We start from the raw sequence: 13,659 nt of genomic DNA on the forward strand, positions 1-13,659 counted from the left end.
ACTCATCTCCTACTGAGTTATATATAACTGAACTTAATTTTTATTTATTTATTTATTTATTTAAAAGTTTTTTTCTTTTTTAAAGAAATTCACGTTCTTCTATTTATTTATTTATGACTGTGTTGAGTCTTCGTTTCTGTGCGAGGGCTTTCTCTAGTTGCGGCAAGTGGGGACCACTCTTCATCGCGGTGCGTGGGCCTCTCACCATCACGGCCTCTCTTGCTGCGGAGCACAGGCTCCAGACGCGCAGGCTCAGTAATTGTGGCTCACGGGCCCAGTTGCTCCGTGGCATGTGGGATCTTCCCAGACCAGGGCTCGAACCCGTGTCCCCTGCATTGGCAGGCAGATTCTCAACCACTGCGCCACCAGGGAAGCCCAATTTTTATTTTTTAAGTTCTGGTAATGAAGTAGCTTTGAAGACTAGCCTCTTTGTTTTGTGAAGACAGGGCCTTTAAAGATGGGATAACAAAGAAAGGGGCCTAGAATAGGTTGAAAAGGTAGCAGCCTGGAGAGTGATGTGTGAGTGACTCTTCGGGCAGGACTTCTTGTCATTCTCCTTTTCCTGTAAACACAGAGGCTCAGCTTCACGGGAAACCAGGACTCTGCCCACGAAACATCTTCATCCTGCCATTCTCTAGGTCTCAATCAATGAAGCCATATAATTTCAACCATCCACAGTAAAAATTTTAACCCATTAAAAAACTTTATCAATGCTCTTGACTTTTCATATTTAATCAGTTGCTAGGGGGAGGGTGTTTTTTCCCTAAATAGTTCTCTCCACCCTCATCATAATTACTTAATCCAGACCCCCATATCTTCCTGCCTGGACTTGGGCGTGGTCCTCCTGGTTGCTTCCTTGGACTCAATCTCTTAGCCCTTCCAATCCATTGTGTGTGCTCATTTGGGGACTTATCCTTCCTTCACCCCCACTCACATCATCACCTCCCTGTCTTAACCAGTACCCAGTGCATCGAGTCTCAGTTCTACTGCTTGAGCTTCCCCAGGATTCACCTGCTCCACACAAATTTATTGAGCACCAACAATGCATCCGGCATGGTGCCAGGACCTGGACATAGGAAAAAGATAAAAGCCCCACTTTCGAAGAGCATTGGTTCTTGTTGAGGAGAGAAAGTGTAGGGGAAGTTCCGGAGTCAGGGAAGCCTTTGCCAAGGAGATGACCTTGGAACCTGGTCTTGAGGGAGTGGAATTCATCAGACAAAAGGGATTTCCAAGGAAGAGGAACTGTGAAGAGAGATGAAAGGTACCAGTTTGAGAGGTGGCATGAATTCTGAAGTTAGCGCAGGATGGCTTGAGGATGGGCGTTGGTAACTTGGCAGGAAGGAGGAGGTGCAGTCTGCACCCAGGCCTCCTCACCGTGGTCCCGCTCTCCCCACTCAGCAGAGAGCCGGCCTCTGGCTGGGCCTGCCTCGTGCCGTCTTGCTCCTTTCCCAACCGGGCCCTCACTTGCGTGTTCCCCTCACTTGACATGACAAGTCATGTCATGTCATGGAAGCATGACATTTCCCCAGATCTTTCTATCTTTTAAGGTGCAATTATTGTGCCACTTGCTCAAAGGAGACTTCCTAGACTTCTTGGGCCCTCTTTACAGTGCCCTCTGTTTCTAAACTTTTTTGCGTGGTAAAGTTACATAATATAAAATTTACCGTTTTAATTATTTTTTAGTGTACAATGTGGCATTAAATACATTTGCATTGTTGTGCAACCATCACCACCATCTCCAGAAATTTTTCATCTTCCCCAAATTGAAACTCTATACCCCATCTCTCCAGCTCCTGGAAGCCACCTTGTTACTTTCTGGTTCCATAAATTTGACTTCTGTAGGTACCTCATGTAAGTGGAATCATACAATATTTGTGCTTTTGTGACTGGCTTCTTTCATGTAGCATAATGTCTTCAGGTTTCATCCATGTTGTAGCATACATCAGAATTTCATTCCTTTTTAAGGCTGAGTAAAACTCCATTATATGTATGTACCATCTTTGTTTACCTATTCACCTGTCAGTGGACACTTGGGTTTCTTCCACATTCTGGCTGATGTGAATGATGCTACTATTAACGTGGATGTATAGTGTTTGAGTCCATTTGTTCACTTCTTTGGGGAGTGTTTCTCTACTTAAAAAATTATTTTAGTCTATGTTACACAATTTGGTATGAAATAACTTCTTATTTATTACTGATATTATTTTATAATACTTTGAACACCTACTAAATGGTATGGAATAGGCACTTCATGTAGAGAAACAATCAGAGCCACTAACGTTTACTGAGCACTTATGATGTACCAAGTACTCTTCTGCATGTTTTACATGTAGTAACACATTTAATCCTCAGAATAACCTTAGGAGAAGAACACTTATAGTCCCCATTTTACAGACTGAGGAAATGGAGGCACTGAGTAGTTATGTAACTTACCCAAGAGCATGTAGCAAGTAAGAGGTATATGTTATGAACTCTCACAGCAACTCAGAGAAGCAAATATTACCATCTTCACTTATTCTGATGAGAAAATTATTGCTCTCAGAAACTGTCACACCTAATACCACACAGTTAAGAAGCAGCAGAATTCAGATATAACCCTGGTTTACCTGACTCCAATTCCCATGCTCTGCAGTGTATTTTATTTTATTTTACTTTAAAACCAGATAGCACATTCTTGTGAGAAGAAAACATCTTTCTGATTACTGCACATTTCTAAGTACATAATCGGTGATCACTAAATATTTGTTTTCTTATTGTTAGGTTAATAAGTGGATGAATCTGTAGGATTTAAGGAAAGGATATCATAGTTTTGAGTGGAGACTTGAGGAGTTTGAGGACAAGGGAATGGGAAGAAATCATTTAAAACAATACTTTAACAAAGAAATTAGTGCTCAATAACCATTGTTTTTCCAAATCTATAAGTAGGTCATAATACATGGAATGCAGTGTTACATATGCTGTGTCCCATGAAAAACAGTCATTGATGATTCACAGAGTTACACTGCTCTTGTGAATTGTTCAAATTTGCTGGTAAGATGAGAAGCCCCAAACTCCCACCAGGCTGCTGTTTCTGCTTCTGCCATGGAGGGGCCTTTTCTGTGAAGAGAGGAGAGCTTGGGGGAAGCCAGGCTGGGAGGGGATGGCTGACAGGGAGAGTCAGGATGGATGGATGAGGATGGATGGCCCCAGTGGGAGGAGGGCACGCGTGAATTGAGAGGTAGGATCCATCCATTATATAAAAGTAAACAATAAGCAACTTTTGAATCACGGTGCTGTATTTCCTTCTGGGATTCAAATGACTACACAAACCACTTGAGCTTCATTTTTATGGTTTATGAAGCTCAAGGGAATTATATGCTCATAATTTATAGTTGCTGGTTCCACGTAGTGTTTATGGCTCCGTATGCTATGTATGATGATATCGTGTGCATGCCTGTACACAGGGTTTAATTAATGACCTAGAGATTATCCTTGGCCTGACTTATTGATGTCTCTGTGTTGGAAAACATGTGCTCACATGCTGAAAAATAAGAGCAGCTCAGGGCCAAGAGCAGTAGCCTTGGAATTTGGAGTGAAATTTCATGCCACTCCATGCTTATACCAGCTGCAGGTTCAGTCTTTGGAATTCTTCATGTGTTGTGTACCTTTCCAGCTCATCCTGTAAGCTTCTGCAATAAGTGAATCAATTAAAAGTTGAATTAGATTCTAAGTCCCTTTGAATCTATTCTTTCCTATATTTTTTGGAGAGTGCAATGGATATAAAAGTTACAATTGCTTTTTTAGTTATTCTTTCTTTGAGAAGCAGTGAGTCTTCTCCATCTTCTGCAGTTGGGGGTGTGTGGTGTCCTGCCGTGGACTCGTGTAACAATGTTTTTTGGGCCCCATGTGTGAAGAGGGAAGGTCGGGGCGCAGGTTGCAATTTTATTAACTTTTTTCTTTAGAGTACCTCTGCTAAAACTAGATTTTAGAGTGTTAAAGTGACTTAGATTGAGTTCAGTGATTTTCAAACTTTAAAAAATTTAGAGATCCTTTCTTTAAAGAAAAGCAAGTGTAGAAGCCAACAGATAAAACAGATAAACAAGCAGTTGTCCTTGTCCCTTTGGCCAGGTGAGAGGCAGTGTGTGCAGTGGTTACAAGTATGAACTGTGGCATTAGACTGCTTGGGTTCAGGTCCCAACTTGTCCCACTTACTTAGAAGGGCAAGTTACTTAACCCTCTTGTGCCTCAGTTTATCCATCTATAAAATGGGGGTGATAAGAATAAAACTTTTCTTGTGGGGTTGTTGATATAAGTTAAGTGCTTAGGCTGTGCCTTGCATGTGGTGCTTTCTATCAGCTACTGCTATTATTATTTAACCTGCTCAAGGCTCAGTGAAGTAGCCTGAAAACCTCTGAGTTCTTCAAATATGTATTGAATACCTGCCATATGCCAGGCACAGGTCTAACTGCTGGGGGGAAGGTGGTGAACAAAGCAAAGTCTGCTTTTCTGGCTCTTACATTCTGGTGGTTTAGCCCAGGGGTTGGTAGACTTTTTCTGTAAAGGGCTGGGTATGTAAGTGTTTTAGGCTCTGCAGACTGTACTGTCTCCATCATCACTGCTCAGCTCTGCAGCTGTGGCATTAAGCAGCCCTAGACAATATGTAAATGAATGGGCGTGGTTGTGTTCTAATAAAACTTTATTTATAAAAACAGGGAAGTGGGCTGGATCTGGCTCGAGGGCAGAGGTTTGCCTCTTCCTGATGTAACCTAACCTCTCCTTTTATAAACAAGAAAATTGAAGCCCGGGTCACACAATAGTGGCAAAATCAAAACTAAAATCCTGTTTCAGACATCCTGTGCCATATTCTTCCATTCTGCCCTGCTCTCTGGTACACTGGTTCTGTGAGGGTCCAGTCTTCTCCCCTCCTATCTTCTATTAAACTGCACAGTGAGCTGGGTGAAGAAAAGAGTGACCAGGAGTCTTACCAGCAGATCCTGTGATTTGCTTGCTTTTGTATCTGTCTTTAGATTGGTGTATTCACTCATTCAACAAATACTTACCAGGTGCTTATTGTGTCCTAGGTACTGTTCTAAGACACACTGGCTAGTGGTTAGCAAAGCACACAAAATCCCTGCCCTCTTGGAGTTTCCATTCTAGAGGGGAGGAGGGTGACAGTAAGCAATACACACAACAAATAAGTAAATTATCGGATGATGAGGAGGATTGGGAGTGTAGGGGTAGGTTGTAGGGTTTCCTAGATGGTCAGAGTAGGCCTCACACAGAATGTGAAATTGTAACTGAACCAAACTTGGGTCTGCTCCCCCACATGCAGTAAAGACAATCTACTGACACCAGGTTGTAGTGAAGGAAAGTGCAGCATTTATTGCAGGTGCCAAGCAAGGAGTCCAGGGCAGCTAGTGCTCAAAACACCTGAACTCCCCATGGGTTTCAGCAAAGAATTTTTAAAGGCAAGGTGGGGAGGGGCATCCCAGGGTATGTGATCAGCTCATGCACAACTCTCTGATTGGTTGATGGTGAAGTAACAGGGGTTAACATTATCAGTCTTTAGGCTCCAGGCTGGGGAACCTGGGGGCTACATGTTCATGGTCATCAGGTGGTTAACATCTTCCATTTGGTGGGGGTTTTCGAATCTGTAAAACAACTCAGGAAACGTGAGTCAGATACTATTTTCTAGGCTACTTCAGAGAGGAGTTAAAGCAGAGGATATGGGGGAGGGGTCTGTCCCAGGAAGGCCCCATAGGGTCCTGCTCAGTTACAAAATTTGAGAAAAGCCTTGAGGGAGATGAGAACATCAGCCGAGCGAACCTGGGGCAAGAGCAAGAACTGCTAGAGCAAAGAGAGGGGTTCCTGTCAAGAGTGTTGGAAGAATGGCAAATAGACCAGTGCAGCTGGAGAGGAGTGTGCAAGGGGGCGTAACAGGAGTGGAGGTGGGGTGGGGCAGAGACCATGCTGTGTCCATGAGCCTGAGGGCAGTGGGAAGGCACTGCTGTATTCTGGACAGAGGACTGCCCTGCTCCAGGAGGATGGGCTCCCTCTGTCTGCTCTTGCGAATGGAGTATAGAAGCAGACTGGGTAGGAGGACATAGCATCAATCCATATGAGAGGTGATGTTGACTCAGGCCACAGGGGTAGTGATGGATGGAGAGAGAGAGGAGGTCAGATTCTGGAGATATATTTTGAATGTAACACTGATAGCATTTCCAGCATATTGAAGGTGGAGTATGAAGAATGAGAGGAATTAAAATGATCTTCTGCTTACAGTATTCATAGGATTCCTGAGCTGATTACACAGTCCAGGAGCCTTCATTTATGTCTGGGAGAACTGAGGTCCAGAGAGGAAGGACTTTCCTTCGGTCGGGGCAGCTCTATCTCCCTTTTCTATTCACAGTCATTTGTCTTCTTGTGTTTATCTTCTTCCTTCTTCCCTGATGCCACAGAGCTAGGTGCCCCTCCTCTGTCCTTTCCCTGTCATTTTGTTTTTACTTACACCTGTCATGAAATGTCCCTCTCTGTTTACTTGTTCCCCCCCATAGTTTAGCTCTCTGAGGCCTCCTAGCATAATGCTTGATACATAGTAGGTGCTTAGTTAATATTTGTTGTATGAAGAAATACATTTTTTGAAATAGTCTCCTCCAAATTTCCAGCCATTCTAAAGTCTCATTGTTGTCCTTTTATAGTTTTTCTTCTTTCACTGACTTTTCTTTCAGTGCTTTCTTTCTTTCTTTCATTTCTCATAGAATCTTTACTTGGATTTTCTTCATATTTTCTATTTTAAGAATTTCCCTTGGGCCTGTCACATTGAAAGGAAAAGTCCTTTGATTTTCATTTTAAATTACATCTGTTAAACAGTAACACATCAGGCAGTAAGGCATTTGATATTTTAAATCTCTCCTTTTACTTTCTTTTGGTTCCTCAACAGGTCTCTTGGGGGCATTCAAGTTCAGAGTATCTTGAAATTCTGCCAGGACTGGGGCACAGTTGCTGTGGTGTGTATAATACTTGAATGTGTGACATGCAGCTGGATAATGCAGAGTTTACTCACGCCCAGAGTGTAATGCATCTGTCTACACCCGGTCCTCTCCTTTGCCATTACTCTTAGTTGAGCATGTGCTATAAAAACCACCAGGTGTCAACAATCTAGGCAACCAAGCCCTAACTAGATCTTCTCAGGATGAAGGTACACCTGCCGGAAGCATCTTCCAGAACTGCAAATTCATAAAACCCTTTGCTTTTAGCTGAATTATTGCTCCATGTCCTGCAAGCTACAAAAACACAACATCAGGTTAGAGTACATAATGGGTAAAATACCTATTATCTACAGTGACTTGAAAGATATTTTTATTCTTTTTGCATATTACTTTTTGAGGGATATGTGAGTCTTTTTACTGTCTTAAAAGGGCTGTAAGCTAGCAATAGATTATTTGTTGCCATATTTTTGGCTTTATGATTCATTGATCATAGTCTCATTCTTTTGAGTTCAATGATGAAATAAAAAATAATATTTATAGCCTGGCACCATGCTAAGTATCCTACATGCGTTCTTTAATTCTCACAACCCTACAGTAGGTGCTATTATTATTATTATTCCCATTTTACATTTGGGGCATGAAGTTAAGTAACTGACTCCATGACAATATCTGTGGAGCCTAGGGCATACTTGTTCTTACCAAATGGTATTTGCATATCTACAGGCTCTGTGGTATTGTGCTGGCTCATGTTCAGTTTTTCCTCATTTATATTTTAAATTATGTTCCTTTTGGGGATACAAGGTAAATCTCAATAAGCCTTAATGTTAATTTTTGTTTCATTTGGTGTATATTTTATAAAAATTTCCAACTTATATCTACCTCTATAGCATTTACAACATGCTTTTACAAATAATATCTCCCTTAATTTTAGTGTTCTTTGGACTCTTATTCTTCTATCATCAGAGTCATACTGATCATCTTAAATGCAGAGAAAAGCTTCCCTGTCCTTTCTTTTCCCTTTTAATTCCCCCCAAATCCCACCTCTCCTCACATCTATTGCTTCACAGTATTCAAAATAATTTCATATCTATTATCCCATTGAATCCTCAAACCAGTCATCTGAGGTAGATGTTATTTTCCCTATTTTTCTGCCGAAGAAACTGAGTCTTAGAGAAGCAATTTGACTGTCAGAGAGATGAGGCAGAAGGGAAATCAGAGAGATTCGAAGTCTGGGAAAGATTCAACCCACCATTTGCTGGCTTTGAAGATGAAAGGCCCCAAGCCTGGGAAGATGAGCAGTCTCTAGAAGCCGAGACCAACCCCTGGCCAACAGCTGGCAAGGAAACAGGGACCTTAGTCCTACAACCTCAGGGACCTGACTTCTCCCCTAGCACCTCCAGAGAGGAATGCAGCCCTGCAGACACCTTGATTTCAGCCTTGTGAGACACTTAGAGAGAACCAACTGAGCCATGCTGTGCCCGGACTCCTGACTCATGGAGCCATGAGAAAATAAATGTGTAGTTTTAAGCTACTGAATTTGTGGTAATCTATTACAGTGACAATAGAATACAAATACAGTCACAAAAGCTGTTCTATACTGTTTCCACTGGCTTCCTGGGACAGCACCCAGCACTGTGGTTTCTAAAAGTAAGAGGGCCATCCACTCCAGGTATGCACAAGGTGATCCACTTAGGTAAAGAAAAAAAATCTCAACTCTTAAATTTACAGTTTTGTAGTTTTTATAATGTAATTAATGTATTGGTATAGCAGAATATTTATAATGCATATATTGTGTTGTCTGCTCAATTGTTTTTTACTGATAGGGTTCATGATCAAAAAAGCATGTTGAACAGTGACCTAGTGGAGTGGGGAGCAGACTGTCAAGTCAACATGTCTAGTGGTAAGCTCACTGTATTTGGAGTTGGAGTGATTGATTTTGTTTCCACCTATGATGGAAATTAGCCTGGTGGCTTTGGTTAAGCCACTTTACATCTGTGGCTCACATTTCCCCATGGAACCTGAGGGAGATTACTTGAGCTTCCTTGAGAGTATAGGGATGCCACGTTGATGTCCAATCAGTAACTACCATCTCTGAACCATGTCTTTATTCTGACTGATGAAAAAGAAACTTAGACCAAAAATACAGGTTTTACTGAGTTGGCTGTTTGTTTGGACAAATTGATCACTGTGTTTGACTGAGTTTACTTAATACAGTAAGCTACTTCTGGACAGGTATTTTTCTGATTCACTTCTCAGGTCTTCCAACCTCTAATCTGGTACTTTGCACCAGATTAATAATAAGATTTTGCAGAATCAATGCGTGGACTTAATTAGGTAAAATAAAAAAGTTAAAAAGAAGCAGTAACAACATAATTATAGTGATATATCTTAGTTATTACCAGGGCCCAGGTTGCCTGACTGCTTCCATTAGGCCACAGCATTTCAAGGAGACTGGCAGTAAAATTGATGTCACTAGAGATATTCCAACAGGACTGTCAACTTCATAGTATAGCTCCATGTAAGTAGTACATATCATGTGCCAGATGTTATTCTAAGTACTTTCTATTTCTATTTCTATAGTAACTCAATGTTCACAATAACAATATTGGTTTTGTACTAATATTTTAGTTACAAGTGGGTAAAGCAAGGCACAGAGAGGTTAAGGAACCTACCAGAGGTCACACAACTATTGATAGTAATTGGCAGGGCAGGTATCCAAACCCAGCAGGATGGATTCAGAGTCTGTGCCCATCACCACTATGCTCTGTTGCTTCTCCATGGTAGGAGGTTGTGAGGTAGGCTTAGAAGGACTCTTCTTCTGAGTTCTTCAAGCATAGGTATTCTTAAATTCCTAACCCATCAGGAATTGAGGAACACCTTCCTTCCCCAAGGACTCAGAGCATGAGAGCAGAATGGGAGAGCCCAGAGTGGGGTGTCTAGGGTGTTGCTATGGAGATGAGTAGCAGGGAGAGCATGACACAAAGAGCTCTCTGGCCTTGGGAAAATTAAGCTTTCTGAGCCACATTTTCCTCATATGTCAACATGGAGCTGACAAATCTACTGGATGAGGCTGTAGAGGATGAAATGAAATAATGGGTGTATAGCATTGCTTTGGGCATGGAACACAGCAGGTGCTTAATGAGACTTTGTTGAACAGCACTGTGCCCCTGGTCTGAGTGGCTCTCGAGCCCAAAAGGTGTTAACACACAGGAAAGAGGATACATCCTGCTACCTACGGCACAGCTTTGACTACATGGAGCTCCAATGCACTGTGTCCCAAGCCTATCCCATGATCTCCTTCTTCCATTCTGACCTGCCTGTCTTCCTGTGTTCTGAACCCTTCCACAACTTCACCATCCCCCAGCGTCCTAGGTTGGAAACCTCACCTGTATCCAAACAACTGCAGAGCTTTGTTGAGTCTGCCTCTCTAAAGTCAGCAAGACTCATCTTCCTCTTTGTTTCTTTATGGCTAAGGATTTAGCTTAGGTCATCGTCCGTAGGCTTGGATTATAGGCACAGCCTCTTAACCCATCTTCCCATCTCCATGTTGCTGCTGGTTATCTGTCCAAAACACAAGCCAAAATATTGCTTCCCCACAAAAATCTCCTTTTACCTTTGTACTGCTTTTAGTGAGACTGTATAATCTGGACCCTTTCATGGTCACATCCCATCCAGGAACAAGATGTGCACTTGGCAGAAGTGCCTTGTGTTATCTATGGAGTACATGAATGTGATGGTGGCGGCTGGATGTGGTGCGTCAGCAACTGGGTAAGGGAGCCACCAGCACTGGGGTTGCTTAGAATAACTAGTCAAAGATAGAGGGTGACTAGCTGCAGTCTTGGCCAGGGCCAGTGATTTCTCCTTCTTTTCCACTTTCCACCTTTTGAACGCTTCATTGTCACCAACTCTCCCACCAAAGTATATACAAGAAGAATAAAAAAAAGCCTTTGAGAATTTGCAGATACCTGGGAAGGGCTCTGGAGACAATCTCCATATCCAGAATCTGGGAAATACTGTATATATAAGCATTGGTTTCTAAGTACACAGTTTGTAGGCCTGAGATCTTTTTGGTCACTAGGCTATAATTTAATGCCCATGGCTGCTCCTTCTTACTCTTCATGTACCTGCTCTAACTTTATCTCCTTAGAGAGGCCTTTCTGTCTCCATTGCTCTCTCTTCCCTAACCCTGTTGATTTTCCTTCATGGCACCTGACTTCTTTTCTTTTTTTTTTACTACATATTTATTTGCTTTTCTGTTCTCTGTCTAGGATGTACAGGGATTCAGCACCTGGAAAAATACCTGACACATATTAAAAGCTTGTTAAATATTTGGAATAAATGGATGAATGAATTATTGCAGAATTAAAAGTGAATATGGGAGAAGAGAGAGTTGGATATTTCCAAGAAGATTTCTGCAGAGAGCATCAGGGAGCTAGAAGGCAATCTACCTTGGGGTAACTCCCTCCCCTTCACAGCAAGAGGGAATTTAACTACTCAGGGAATAAAGTGAGCCTGAGTTGGGAGAAGCCTCCCCACCACTCTCTGTTTTATACACCTGTTGCCTGCCCATGGGGTCTCCCATCCTGTTGGTTGGAGGCTTAAAGATGAGTACCTGATTTGCCATCACCAAGCAGAGCAGCTGTGCTTTTCTCCCTTCCTCGGTGCATGGGGTCTTGCTGGGAGTGGGCCTACAGAAGTTTGGTGCCTGGGATGCTATTCCCTCCCTGGATAGTTGGGGAGCTGCCCAGAGCCTTTTTGTCCACCCTGGGAGTAAGGTCCTGGAGGAGAAGCTCAGTAGTTTGGCTGAATAGCGTAGCCTTTCTCAACGAAACTCTCCAAGGAGTTTCTGCTCAGGCCTCCCAGGGTAGAGCAGTGATTTGCAGCAGTTTTAGGCCTCTTTATATTCCAGTTTCATCTCTCCCCATTGATTTTGCCATTTGCGGCTTATAATGGAAAGGAGGCTAGTGGGTACAGATGGAGCAGTTACTAGACGCTTCTCTATTTTGTAGCTGGGGCACTCCTGGGGAATCAGCTGCGTGGGTATTTGCTTCCTTAACTCTTCTCTGAGTTTTACCAAGTCAAGATCACCCGGAGGATGGTCATCAATTTGTCGACTTGTTCATATTGTACAATGTGAAACAAGATGAAAGAATTAGGACCGCTCCCAACATAAAAGCTTAAAGAACATAAGTATATAAGTTGTGACCATTTGTACTAATTTTATGAATACACTTTGCTAAAACAGGATGGAAAATACATTACGTTTGAACAACTTCCCTCTATCCAGTTCTTAGGGGGCAATAAAATGTTTATTTTGCTGCAGCTTGATCTTGATGCTGGCATCATAAAGAAGGCTGGTATTTATTTTGCTTTAAGAAAACTCAAGATATATACGCTGATGTGTCATGTATGTAGAGGCCAGTCTGGAACACAGCTTTGATCCAAAAAAGTAAGTGGAAAAGGCCTTGAAGGTATGAAGCAAGAGACTCATGTCGCTGCATGAAAGCCGGGGCTCCTCAGCACTTCTTATTCTTGATTCCCACTTAATATTCTAGCCTCAACATTTTCAGGTGTCTTTTGTCCCCAGCCCAGAGAAGCTAAGAAGCAGAAAACTGGAAGACGGCAGGGAAGATGCAAGTCACAATCATACTAATGGAAGAGAAAAATGACAGCTGACAGCAAGGGAGGTGACAGCAAAGCTCAATCAGCAATTCAGAACTGCTGTGGACTAGCTCGGAATTGTTGGCTTTTGTCTGCAAGTCCAGGGCAGACCAAGTGGGCATTGCCTTTAGGCACCACACACAGGAAAGGGGCATTGGAGGGAATAACTTCAGCTAGGAAGATGTGAATCTCTAAATGCTGTTCATAATTTTGCCAGATCAAAGAGCTCTGTCTGGGGAGGAAGCTGGGATAGGAAACCGGGCAGATGTTGCTTGGCTCAAGATAGATGCTGGAGGACCAAGAGTTGGTTTACAAGGTAGGTGGGCATGAGTGCTAAAGAGAGGTGCTCTGAGGTCCATGTGGGTGGTCAGGTTGATTCAGAAACTAAATTAGAAGAGCTTAGGTTTTTGCTGGCCGAGTTCCTTTCACATAACCTTTAAAAAAATCTGCTGCACACTGGTACCTTCAAGATGTATGCTCTAGGGAGGGAGCACAGTGATCTTGGGGTATGTGGTGTATGTAGTATACAATGCCTTTTTATCTAAATACAGAAAGAAATTAATCTTTAGTTAAATAAATATTGACAGTGGCATTTGTGTGACACATAAATAAATATAAATATTTTGCGGGGATACTCAAATCAAGTACAAAATGTAAAGTGTTTGAAAATGACTAGTCTACAGAATAATATGGCTCTATCAAGCAGTCTGCATGAATTCTTTCAATTTCTTGCCCCCAATTGCATCTGCACACTTATCTCTATCCATAGGCTCATTTCCCCCTTCACTCCTTTTGCTATGAAAGAGAGCTCTTTCAGTGGAAGGGATGGCCTTTCCTTCTTTCTGAAGGTGGTTCCTCTTCCTGCATTTAGGGTCCCAATTCTACCAGTTAATTTTGAATAGTACTTACTCCATAAATCTGTTCTCTTTCTTACTACATATTTAATATTTTATGCTCAACTTATGAGTAGTCTCACAACTTTCCCATTTTTAGAAACACTCTCCAACTCTTCATCCTGAATCTATTGTCC

This window comes from Balaenoptera musculus, chromosome 17 (assembly GCF_009873245.2).
Source record: "Balaenoptera musculus isolate JJ_BM4_2016_0621 chromosome 17, mBalMus1.pri.v3, whole genome shotgun sequence".
NCBI lineage: Eukaryota > Metazoa > Chordata > Mammalia > Artiodactyla > Balaenopteridae > Balaenoptera > Balaenoptera musculus.